This window comes from Triticum aestivum, chromosome 3A (assembly GCF_018294505.1).
Source record: "Triticum aestivum cultivar Chinese Spring chromosome 3A, IWGSC CS RefSeq v2.1, whole genome shotgun sequence".
Taxonomy (NCBI): Eukaryota; Viridiplantae; Streptophyta; class Magnoliopsida; order Poales; family Poaceae; genus Triticum; species Triticum aestivum.
The window spans coordinates 650637241-650650525 of NC_057800.1; positions in this window are offsets into that span (position 1 = coordinate 650637241).

Consider the following 13285-nt stretch of genomic DNA (forward strand, 5'->3'; position numbering starts at 1 on the left):
ACGTCGATGCTCTCAAGAGAGTGATGACGCCAAGTGGGACCGCCGACGAGCCTCGAGAGTACGATGAATGGTTTTCACCAGGGGCCCGGGCACTAAGAGGAGACCCAAAACAATGTTTCCAAGAGGGAAGCGACACCCATAGGCGCCACCATTGCCGGTGTCGGAGTGCAGAGCTTTCTCTCAAACCCTCACATGTGCCACCGATAGAGCCAAAGTTGCAGGCCTAACCCGTGAGGGGTGACCACTGACGCCAGCGCAAGGCCTCCAGATCCAAACCAGGGAGCCACCGCCGTCGAAGCCACGATGGCACCTGCATCATCCGCGACCCCACCTCTTGCTACACTCATAGCCAAGAGCATACACCACCAAGGAGTTTGCAACGTACCTCTGCGTAGAGCCAATCATGTAGCCTCACCAACCAGATACGTCGCCCCGGCTTCCAGGAGACACACACCACCGTCGTTAGGGCACGAGGCCGTCGAAAAGTAGGCATTTTGAGATGAACAACGCAAGGACGGAGCCGCCCTGTCGTAGCATCACCACGGTCAGGGCCGACCAACAAAGATGTCGACCCACAAGCAGAGGACAACCCGCTACAAGTGGCCATATCCCCTCTGGATCCGGCTCCACCACAATTGGTACAAGGATCACCACCACTAGGAATAAAAGCAACAAAAGTTCAAATCTAAATTGAGATCACAAGTCGAGATAATGTTAATGGGCCTAGTTAATGCAATATGATGATTTGCTATCATTAAATTTAATTTGCGAATTTTAGACAAGTAGGTGTTTTTCTTACATGATTTGCTCAATTCCTTTTGCGGGTAGATTTGCTCAATTAGTTTTGTGTAGAGGTCGGGTGACGACTGAGAAAAACACGTTTCACTCAACTATCTTAGGTTTTAATTTTGATTGTCTTACTGAGTGTCACAAGGCGGCGTGTGGCCAGCCCTCTAATTGTGTCTCCCTCTGCCGCACGTACACAGATTGATTGCTTCTGATGCCGTAACACGCGATGATGTGTACTCCATCATTTTTCTTAATGTAGTGTGTATATACTTTTAAAAAAGATCAAACTTTACAAATTTTGACCAGATTTATAGAGAAAATTATTTATATCTATAATTCTAAATATATAAAATATGAAAGTACATCTTATCACGAATCTAAAGATATATGTTTAACATTTTAGATGTAAATATACTTTTCTTCATAAGTTTGGTCAATATGGAATGGATGGAGCAGGAAGCTGCATGCATCGCGCGCACGAATATACATCGACTGGGACTTTCTTAAGTCTTGGTCAACTGAGATTTAGCAACCCCGTTTCTTTTATTATTACCATTGGTGCGCCACAAGATAAGACAAGTGCACCCGATACTACTACATCCTCCGACCAGAAAATGTTGGGGAATGTAGCAATAATTCAAAATTTTCCTACGTGTCACCAAGATCAATCTATGGAGTCATCTAGCAACGAGGGAGGAGTGGATCTACATACCCTTGTAGATCGCGCGCGGAAGCGTTCAAGAGAACGGGGTTGATGGAGTCGTACTCGTCGTGATCCAAATCACCGATGATTCTAGCGTCGAATGGACGGCACCTCCGCGTTCAACACACGTACGGAGCAGCGACGTCTCCTCCTTCTTGATCCAGCAAGGGGGGAGGAGAGGTTGAGGAAGATGGCTCCAGCAGAAGCACGACGGCGTGGTGGTGATGGAGCTGCAGTACTCCGGCAGGGCTTCGCTAAGCTCTATGGAGGAGGAGGAGGTGTTGGAGAGGGAGAGGGAGGCACCAAGGCGTAGGTTGAGAGGCCCTCCTTCCCCCACTATATGTAGGGAGCCTAGGGAGGGGGCGCCGGCCCTAGGAGATGCAATCTCCTAGGAGGGGCGGCGGCCAAGGGAGGAGTCCCTCCTCCCCAAGGCACCTAGGGGGTGCCTTCCCCCTTTGGGACTCTTTCCCTAGGGTTTTCCCACCCTAGGAGCATGGGCCCTAGAGGGAAGTGGCGCCCCAACCCACTTTAGGCTGGATCCCTTCCCACTTCAGCCCATGGGGCCCTCCGGGATAGGTGGCCCCACCCGGTGGACCCCCGGGACCCTTCCGGTGGTCCCGGTACAATACCGGTGACCCCGAAACTTGTCCCGATGGCCGAAATAGCACTTCCTATATATAATTCTTTACCTCCGGACCATTCCGGAACTTCTCGTGACGTCCGGGATCTCATCCGGGACTCCGAACAACATTCGGGTTACTGCATATACATATCCCTACAACCCTAGCGTCACCGAACCTTAAGTGTGTAGACCCTACGGGTTCGGGAGACATGCAGACATGACCGAGATGACTCTCTGGTCGATAACCAACAACGGGATCTGGATACCCATGTTGGCTCCCACATGTTCCACGATGATCTCATCGGATAAACCACGATGTCAAGGACTTAATCAATCCCGTATACAGTTCCCTTTGTCTAGCGGTACGATACTTGCCCGAGATTCGATCGTCGGTATCCCGATACCTTGTTCAATCTCATTACCGGCAAGTCTCTTTACTCGTTTCCGTAACACATCATCCCATGATCAACTCCTTGATCACATTGTGCACATTATGATGATGTCCTACCGAGTGGGCCCAGAGATACCTCTCCGTCACACGGAGTGACAAATCCCAGTCTCGATTCGTGCCAACCCAACAGACACTTTCGAAGATACCTGTAGTGTACCTTTATAGCCACCCAGTTACGTTGTGACGTTTGGCACACCCAAAGCGCTCCTACGGTATCCGGGAGTTGCACAATCTCATGGTCTAAGGAAATGATACTTGACATTAGAAAAGCTTTAGCGAACGAACTACACGATCTTTGTGCTAGGCTTAGGATCGGGTCTTGTCCATCACATCATTCTCCTAATGATGTGATCCCGTTATCAACGACATCCAATGTCCATGGTCAGGAAACCGTAACCATCTATTGATTAACGAGCTAGTCAACTAGAGGCTTACTAGGGACATGGTGTTGTCTATGTATCCACACATGTATCTGAGTTTCCTATCAATACAATTCTAGCATGGACAATAAACGATTATCATGAACAAGGAAATATAATAATAACCAATTTATTATTGCCTCTAGGGCATATTTTCAACAGTCTCCCACTTGCACTAGAGTCAATAATCTAGTTCACATCGCCGTGTGATTAACACTCACAGGTCACATCGCCATGTGACCAACATCCAAAGAGTTTACTAGATTCAATAATCTAGTTCACATCACTATGTGATTAACACTCAATGAGTTCTGGGTTTGATCATGTTATGCTTGTGAGAGAGGTTTTAGTCAACGGGTCTGAATCTTTCAGATCCGTATGTACTTCGCAAATCTCTATGTCATCTTGTAGATGCAGCTACTACGCTATATTTGGAGCCATTTCAAATAACTGTTCTACTTGGAGCTATTCTAAATTGTTGCTCCATGATACGTATCCGGTATCTCTACTCAGAGCTATCCGGATAGGTGTTAAGCTTGCATCGACGTAACTCTTTACGTCGAACTCTTTATCACCTCCATAACTGAGAAACATATCCTTATTCCTCTAAGGATAATTTAGACCACTATCTGGTGATCTACTCCTAGATTACCTTTGTACCCTCTTGCCAGATATGTGGCAAGGCACACATCAGGTGCGGTACTCAGCATGGCATACCGTATAGAGCCTATGACAAAAGCATAGGGGACGACATTCGTCCTTTCTCTTTCTTCTGCCGTGGTCGAGCTTTAAGTCTTAACTTCATACCTTACAACTCAGGCAAGAACTCCTTCTTTGACTGATCTATCTTGAACACCTTCAAGATCATGTCAAGGTATGTGCTCATTTGAAAGTACCATTAAGCGTTTTGATCTATCCTTATAGATCTTGATGCTCAACGTTCAAGTAGCTTAATCCAGGCTTTCCATTGAAAAACACTTTTCAAATAACTCTGCATGCTTTCTAGAAATTCTACATCATTTCTGATCAACAACATGTTAACAACACATACTCATCGGAAATTCTATAGTGCTCCCACTCACTTCTTTGCAAATACAAATTTCTCATAAACTTTGTATACACCCAAAATCTTTGATCATCTCATCAAAGCATACATTCCAACTCCGAGATGCTTACTCCAGTCCTTAGAAGGATTGCTGGAGCTTTGCATACTTATTAGTATCTTTCAGGATTGACAAAAACCTTCCGGCTGTATCACATACAACGTTTCCTCAAGAAAATCGTCGAGGAAACAATGTTTTGACATCCTATCTGCAAGATTTCATAAATAATGCAGTAATCGCTAATATAATTCCAACAGACTCTTAGCATCGCTACGAGTGAGAAAGTCTCATCATAGTCAACTTCTTAAACTTGTCGGAAAAAATCTTAACGACAAGTCGAGCTTTCTTAATGGTGATACTTACCATCATTGTCCGTCTTCCTTTTAAAATCCATCTGTACTCAATAGCCTTACGACCATCGAGCCGTTCTGCCAAAGTCTACACTTTGTTTTCATACATGGATCCTCTCTCGGATTTTATGGCCTCGAGCTATTTATTGGAATCCGGGCCCACCATCGCTTCTCCATGGCTCGTAGGTTCATTGTTGTCTAGCAACATGACTTCCAAGACAGGATCACGTACCACTCTGAAGTAGTACGCATCCTTGTCATCCCACGAGGTTTGGTAGTGACTTGATCTGAAGTTTCATGATCACTATCATAAGCTTCCACTTCAATTGGTGTAGGTGCCACAGGAACAACTTCCTATGCCCTGCCACACACTAGTTGAAGAGACGGTTCATCAACCTCATCAAGTCTCCACCATCCTCCCACTCAATTCTTTCGAGAGAAACTTTTCCTCGAGAAAGGACCCAATTCTAGAAACAATCCCTTATTGTTTTCGGTTCTGAGATAGGAGGTATACCCAACTGTTTTGGGTGTCCTATGAAGATGCATTTATCCGCTTTGGGTTCGAGCTTATCAGCCTAAAACTTTTTCGCATAAGCGTCGCAGCCCCAAACTTTTAAGAAATGACAGCTTAGGTTTCTCTAAACCATAGTTCATACGGTGTCATCTCATCGGAATTACGTGGTGCCCTATTTAAAGTGAATGTGGTTGTCTCTAATGCCTAACCCATAAACTATCGTGGTAATTCGATAAGAGACATCATGGTATGCATCATATCCAATAGGGTGCAGTTATGATGTTCGGACACACCATCACACTATGGTGTTCCAGGATGTATTAGTTGTGAAACAATTTCCACAATGTCTTAATTCTGTGCCAAACTCGTAATTCAGATATTCATCTCTATGATCATATCATAGATATTTTATCCTCTTGTCACGACCATCTTTCAACTTCACCCTGAAATTACTTGAACCTTTTCAATAATTCAGACTCGTGATTTATCAAGTAAATATACTCAACATCTACTCAAATCATCTGTGAAGTAAGAACATAACGATATCCACTACATGCCTCAACACTCATTGGACTGCACACATCAAAATGTATTACTTCCAACAAGTTGCTTTCTAGTTCCATTTTACTGAAAACGAGGCTTTCAGTCATCTTGCCCATGTGGTATGATTTGCATGCCTCAAGTGATTCAAAATCAAGTGAGTCCAAACGGTCCATTTGCATGGAGTTTCTTCATGCATATACACTAATAGACATGGTTCGCATGTCTCAAACTTTTCAAAAATGAGTGAGCCCAAAGATCCATCAACATGGAGCTTCTTCATGCGTTTTATACCGATATGACTTACGTGGCAGTGCCACAAGTAGGTGGTACTATCATTACTATCTTTTGGCATGAACATGTGTATCACTACGATCGAGATTCAATAAACCATTCATTTTAGGTGCAAGACCATTGAAGGTATTATTCAAATAAACAGAGTAACCATTATTCTCCTTAAATGAATAACCGTATTGCGATAGACATAATCCAATCATGTCTATGCTCAACACAAACACCAATCTCGATGGTAGAGGGAGCGTGCGATGCTTGATCATATCAACATTGGAAACACTTCCAACACATATCGTCAGCTCACCTTTAGCTAGTCTCCGTTTATTCCGTAGCTTTTATTTCGAGCAACCGAACCGATATCTAATACCCTGGTGCTACTAGGAGTACTAGTAAAGTACACATCAACACAATGTATATCCAATATACTTCTATTGACCTTGCCAGCCTTCTCATCTACCAAGTATCTAGGGTAATTCTGCTCCAGTGGCTGTTCCCCTTATTACAGAAGCACTTAGTCTCGGGTTTGGGTTCAACCTTGGGTTTCTTCACTAGAGCAGCAGCTGAATTGCCGTTTCATGAAGTATCCCTTCGTGCCCTTGCCCTTCTTGAAACTAGTGGTTTCACCAACCATCAACAATTGATGCTCCTTCTTGATTTCTACTTTTGTGGTGTCAAACATCGCGAATATCTCAAGGATCATCATATATGTCCCTGATATATTATAGTTCATCACGAAGCTCTAGCAGCTTGGTGGTAATTACTTCGGAGAACCATCACTATTTCATCTGGAAGATCAACTCCCACTCGATTCAAGCGATTGTTGTACTCAGACAATCTGAGCACTAGTTCAACAATTGAGCTTTTCTCCCTTAGTTTGCAGGCTAAGAAAATCGTCGGAGGTCTTATACCTCTTGACGTGGGCACGAGCCTGAAATCCCAATTTCATCCCTCGAAACATCTCATATGTTTCGCGACGTTTCAAAAATGTTTTCGGTGCCTCAATTCTAAACCGTTTAACTGAACTATCACGTAGTTATCAAAATGTGTATGTCAGATGTTCGCAACATCCACAGACGACGTTCGAGGTTCAGCACACTGAGTGGTGCATTAAGGCCATAAGCCTTCTATGAAGCAATGAGGACAATCCTCAGTTTACGGACCTAGTCCGCATAATTGCTACTATCAACTTTCAACTAAATTTTCTCTAGGAACATATCTAAATAGTAGAACTGAAGCGCGAGCTACGACATAATTTGCGAAGACCTTTTGACTATGTTCAGGATAATTAAGTTCATCTTATGAACTCCCACTCAGATAGACATCCCTCTAGTCATCTAAGTGATTACATGATCCGAGTCAACTAGGCCGTGTCCGATCATCACGTGAGACGGACTAGTCAACATCGGTGAACATCTTCATGTTGATCGTATCTTCCATACGACTCATGTTCGACCTTTCGGTCTCTTGTGTTCCGAGGCCATGTCTGTACATGCTAGGCTCGTCAAGTCAACCTAAGTGTTTCGCGTGTGTTCCGAGGCCATGTCTGTACATGCTAGGCTCGTCAACACCCGTTGAATTGAACGTAAGAATCTATCACACCCGATCATCACGTGGTGCTTCGAAACAACGAACTGTCGCAACAGTGCACAGTTAGGGGGAACACTTTCTTGAAATTATTATGAGGGATCATCTTATTTACTACCGTCGTTCTAAGTAAACAAGATGCATAAACATGATAAACATCACATGCAATCAAATAGTGACATGATATGGCCATCATCACTTTGCTCCTCTTGATCTCCATCTTCGGGGCTCCATGATCATCATCGTCACCGGCATGACACCATGATCTCCATCATCATGATCTCTATCATCGTGTCTTCATGAAGTTGTCTCGTCAACTATTACTTCTACTACTACAGCTAACGGTTAGCAATAAAGTAAAGTAATTACATGACGTTTATGTTGACACGCAGGTCATAAATAAATTAAGACAACTCCTATGGCTCCTGCCGGTTGTCATACTCATCGACATGCAAGTCGTGATTCCTATTACAAGAACGTGATCAATCTCATACATCACATATATCATTCATCACATCCTTTGGCCATATCACATCACATAGCATACCCTGCAAAAACAAGTTAGACGTCCTCTAATTGTTGTTTGCATGTTTTACGTGGCTGCTATGGGTTTCTAGCAAGAATGTTTCTTACTTACGCAAAAACCACAACGTGATATGCCAATTGCTATTTACCCTTCATAAGGACCCTTTTCATCGAATCCGATCCGACTAAAATGGGAGAGACAGACACCCGCTAGCCACCTTATGCAACTAGTGCATGTCAGTCGGTGGAATCAGTCTCACGTAAGAGTACGTGTAAGGTCGGTCCGGGCCGATTCATCCCACAATGCCGCTGAATCAAGATTGGACTAGTAACGGTAAGCATATTGAACAAAATCAACGCCCACAACTACTTTGTGTTCTACTCGTGCATAGAAACTACGCATAGACCTAGCTCATGATGCCACTGTTGGGGAACGTAGCAATAATTCAAAATTTTCCTACGTGTCACCAAGATCAATCTATGGAGTCATCTAGCAACGAGGGAGGAGTGGATCTACATACCCTTGTAGATCGCGCGCGGAAGCGTTCAAGAGAACGGGGTTGATGGAGTCGTACTCGTCGTGATCCAAATCACCGATGATCCTAGCGCCGAACGGACGGCACCTCCGCGTTCAACACACGTATGGAGCAGCGACGTCTCCTCCTTCTTGATCCAGCAAGGGGGGAGGAGAGGTTGAGGAAGATGGCTCCAGCAGCAGCACGACGGCGTGGTGGTGATGGAGTTGCAGTACTCCGACAGGGCTTCGCTAAGCTCTATGGAGGAGGAGGAGGTGTTGGAGAGGGAGAGGGAGGCACCAAGGCGTAGGTTGAGAGGCCCTCCTTCCCCCACTATATATAGGGAGCCTAGGGAGGGGGCGCCGGCCCTAGGAGATGCAATCTCCTAGGGGGGGCGGCAGCCAAGGGAGGAGTCCCTCCTCCCCAAGGCACCTAGGGGGTGCCTTCCCCCTTTGGGACTCTTCCCCTAGGGTTTTCCCACCCTAGGAGCATGGGCCCTAGAGGGAAGTGGCGCCCCAACCCACTTTGGGCTGGATCCCTTCCCACTTCAGCCCATGGGGCCCTCCGGGATAGGTGGCCCCACCCGGTGGACCCCCGGGACCCTTCCGGTGGTCCCGGTACAATACCGGTGACCCTGAAACTTGTCCCGATGGCCGAAATAGCACTTCCTATATATAATTCTTTACCTCCGGACCATTTCGAAACTCCTCGTGACGTCCGGGATCTCATCCGGGACTTCGAACAACATTCGGGTTACTGCATATACATATCCCTACAACCCTAGCGTCACCGAACCTTAAGTGTGTAGACCCTACGGGTTCGGGAGACATGCAGACATGACCGAGATGACTCTCCGGTCAATAACCAACAACGGGATCTGGATACCCATGTTGGCTCCCACATGTTCCACGATGATCTCATCGAATGAACCACGATGTCAAGGACTTAATCAATCCCGTATACAATTCCCTTTGTCTAGCGGTACGATACTTGCCCGAGATTCGATCGTCGGTATCCCGATACCTTGTTCAATCTCGTTACCGGCAAGTCTCTTTACTCGTTTCCGTAACACATCATCCCGTGATCAACTCCTTGATCACATTGTGCACATTATGATGATGTCCTACCGAGTGGGCCCAGAGATACCTCTCCGTCACACGGAGTGACAAATCCCAGTCTCGATTCGTGCCAACCCAACAGACACTTTCGGAGATACCTGTAGTGTACCTTTATAGCCACCCAGTTACGTTGTGACGTTTGGCACACCCAAAGCGCTCCTACGGTATCCGGGAGTTGCACAATCTCATGGTCTAAGGAAATGATACTTGACATTAGAAAAGCTTTAGCGAACGAACTACACGATCTTTGTGCTAGGCTTAGGGTTGGGTCTTGTCCATCACATCATTCTCCTAATGATGTGATCCCGTTATCAACGACATCCAATGTCCATGATTAGAAAACCGTAACCATCTATTGATTAACGAGCTAGTCAACTAGAGGCTTACTAGGGACATGGTGTTGTCTATGTATCCACACATGTATCTGAGTTTCCTATCAATACAATTCTAGCATGGACAATAAACGATTATCATGAACAAGGAAATATAATAATAACCAATTTATTATTGCCTCTAGGGCATATTTTCAACAGAAAATAGGTCACATATCTCTACAGTAGAATGATGCGGAGAGCATAGCGGTTGGGTTGAGTATTATAGCTGAGTGGAAGTACCATGCATGGTGCACATCAGCAGCAAGAACAGTGCCATTCCCTTACAACATAATGACCACCGATCAAGGTCGGTCTCCTAAAGATCTCTTGTGCGCACGGCTGAGGTTTAGGTGTGGGTGATCGACCCCTCACCGCGCATAAAACTGTTCCGTTTCTTTCTTTTCAGTTCTTCACGTCACGCATTTTCCAGAGCGTTCCCAAATTTTGTCGAGATGTGTCCGCCAAGAAAAAGACAAGAATAATATTGGTCGACCCGCGTGCATGGAGAACAGTCAACTGTGAGTACGTGCCTTGCACTGGATTTGATGGGCGCTTAATTCCTACTTTGTGGGCTGTTAATCCCTAGCTACTACTACTGTAGCCATATATGCCCAGGCACAGGCAGTGCGTTGGACGTCGGCCCTTTGACCCGTCTAACACATGATCCTGCGGCGCATGCATGCATGCATGCGTGCCATCCATGAGACAGACGCTGCACGCTGGAGCTGGGGCCTAGCGCTGCCGTGCCATCCGTGGCATTTTCGCTGGCGTCTAGTACGTACATTTTCTTTTTGGCGGGGAGCATAGCACGTACATTACATAGGAAAACAGTACATGTCAGCCAGGGCCTTTCATGCAATATGCGTACGTGTGCAGGATTCGGAGCCGATCGTCACCGCGAGACGGCCGACACGTCTGCTAGAAAACAGCGCGCGCGCTGCCCACGGGTACAAAAGATGCGCGCAGGCATCTGTGCTGCGTGTGGTCATGAGTCATGTCCCTCGTGTGTTAGTACCACTACTTTTGAGAGGTGGAAGCACACGGGCCGGGGTAGCTGTCGGTGTGGTGTGGTGTGGTGTGGGTGCCGCCTATGGCCATGGGCACCCGCAAACTCTCGAAGTGGGCACCCGCAAACTCTCGAAGTGGGCACCCGGTGATTTTTTGGCGGATTGGACCGAGGTGGCTGCGCTCCGAGATAGAGAGAAAAGAGAGAGGAGAGAGAGAGCACGGACAGTTTGGCATGAGGCAAAGCGCTTCCTTGGCCATTTTCCTCACGCCCGCGTGTTGCCCCCGCATGCCAACACATGCTCGCGTCTAAAACAGCATAACCAACTGCGGTATTTTTCTGCCCTTTCGGGCCGGGGGGAGGGGGGACACATCGTTGAAACAACACGCCAGCATTGGAGAGGTCGAAGAGCATACACGCGGGAATCTCGCCCGCTAGCTAGGTCGCTTTGTTAGCTCATACAGTACAGTACAGTACTAGTACATTTGAGCCGATTTGTGTGTCCTTTGCTCTAACTTTACCTCAGGTGTTATCTTAGTTCAGATTGGAGAGCTAGCTCGTGATTTTTCTCTTTTTGTTATTCAACATGTAAATCGGTCAGCGAATGTTTCGGCTCATGTATGTGCTAAGCGTACTTGCACATTGCATGTAACGGAAAGCTGGCTTGACGAGACTCCCAGCTTCCTTGTGACAAGCCTTATGGTTGACTGTCCAAGGAATGCTCTTGTTTGAATAAAGCTCTCTGAATTGATTGAAAAAAAGGTGTCTTTCTACTGTATGTATATATAGTAGGTTGGTGGTTGGCGCTTCGAGGGTAGCCAGGCAGGCAGATCGTCACGTCCCATCCGGTTTCCTTGCCAGTCAGGGCTTCCTTGTCACTTTCTACCCATTTCCTCCCTTTGTCTTTGTCTTTTCCCACTTTGCTTAGGGCATCTTCAATGGCAACCCGCAATTTTTTTTTGTCTTTCTTAGGCCAACTTCACCGCACGATCCCAAACGGACGTCCGGTTTGGCCGGATTTTGTCCCTTTGGGGCGGCAATGGGTTCGCCCATGTCCGCCTTTATCCGTTGGGTCGTGGGTGCACCCAGCGCGCGGCCGCACACCAAATCATGTCCGTGTTGGACGTGATAAAAAAACAGAAAACTAAAATAAAATGACTTCAAAACGTAAATAAATGCAGTTAAAAAACTTAAAACATAATTTAAGAGGTCATGACCACAAAACGGTCCAGCAACTGCAACTGCATCAAGGCATTCTGCTGTTGGATCAACTGAGTGAGCTCTGGCAGGAAAACGAATCCGGGGTTACGTCTCGGAGGCATCTGATAGGTTTAGAGGGGTGAGAACAGAATAGAATAGGGTCTATAGAGATATTTCACTACCCATATGCACATGAGACACACAGTCTTTTGAGCTTCTCTGATCTTATCCATCGATCTAAGCCACTGTTACAAAAACTCGCAACAATTTCTAACTACTTGGAAGAATACTAATAGTAATATGGTGGTCGACTAGAAATTTTGGTCGGTGGAAGACTCCATAATGTCCGCTCCAGCTTCATCTTTAAAATCATCATTGTCTTCATCATCGCTATCGGGGTCTGTGTTTGTGTCATCTAGTATGATGTAGTCTTCAGAACGAATGTCCACTTCAGGCTCGGGCTTCACCACGGGTATTCCTAGCTTCCTCTTCTGGTATTTATTCCGCTCCAGTAGTACAACAATTTCTTCTTCATATCCATCATGTGTATGTTGGGGAACATAGTAATTTTAAAAAAAAAAATTCCTACGCACACGCAAGATCATGGTGATGCATAGCAACGAGAGGGGAGAGTGTGATCTACGTACCCTTGTAGACCGACAGCGGAAGCGTTAGCACAACGCGGTTGATGTAGTCGTACGTCTTCACGCCCCGACCGATCAAGCACCGAAACTACGGCACCTCCGAGTTTTAGCACACGTTCAGCTCGATGACGATCCCCGGACTCCGATCCAGCAAAGTGTCGGGGAAGAGTTCCGTCAGCACGACGGTGTGGTGACGATCTTGATGTACCACCATCGCAGGGCTTCGCCTAAGCACCGCTACAATATTATCGAGGATTATGGTGGAAGGGGGCACCGCACATGGCTAAGAATATGATCACGTGGATCAACTTGTGTGTCTAGGGGTGCCCCCTGCCCCCGTATATAAAGGATCAAGGGGAGGAGGCCGGCCGGCTCCTATGGCACGCCAAGGAGGAGTCCTCCTCCTAGTAGGAGTAGGACTCCTACTAGGAGGGGGAAAGAAGTGGGGAGGGAGAAGGAAAGGGGGGCGCCGCCCCCTCTCCTAGTCCAATTCGGACCAGGGGGAGGAGGCGCGCGGCCCACCTTTGGCTGCCC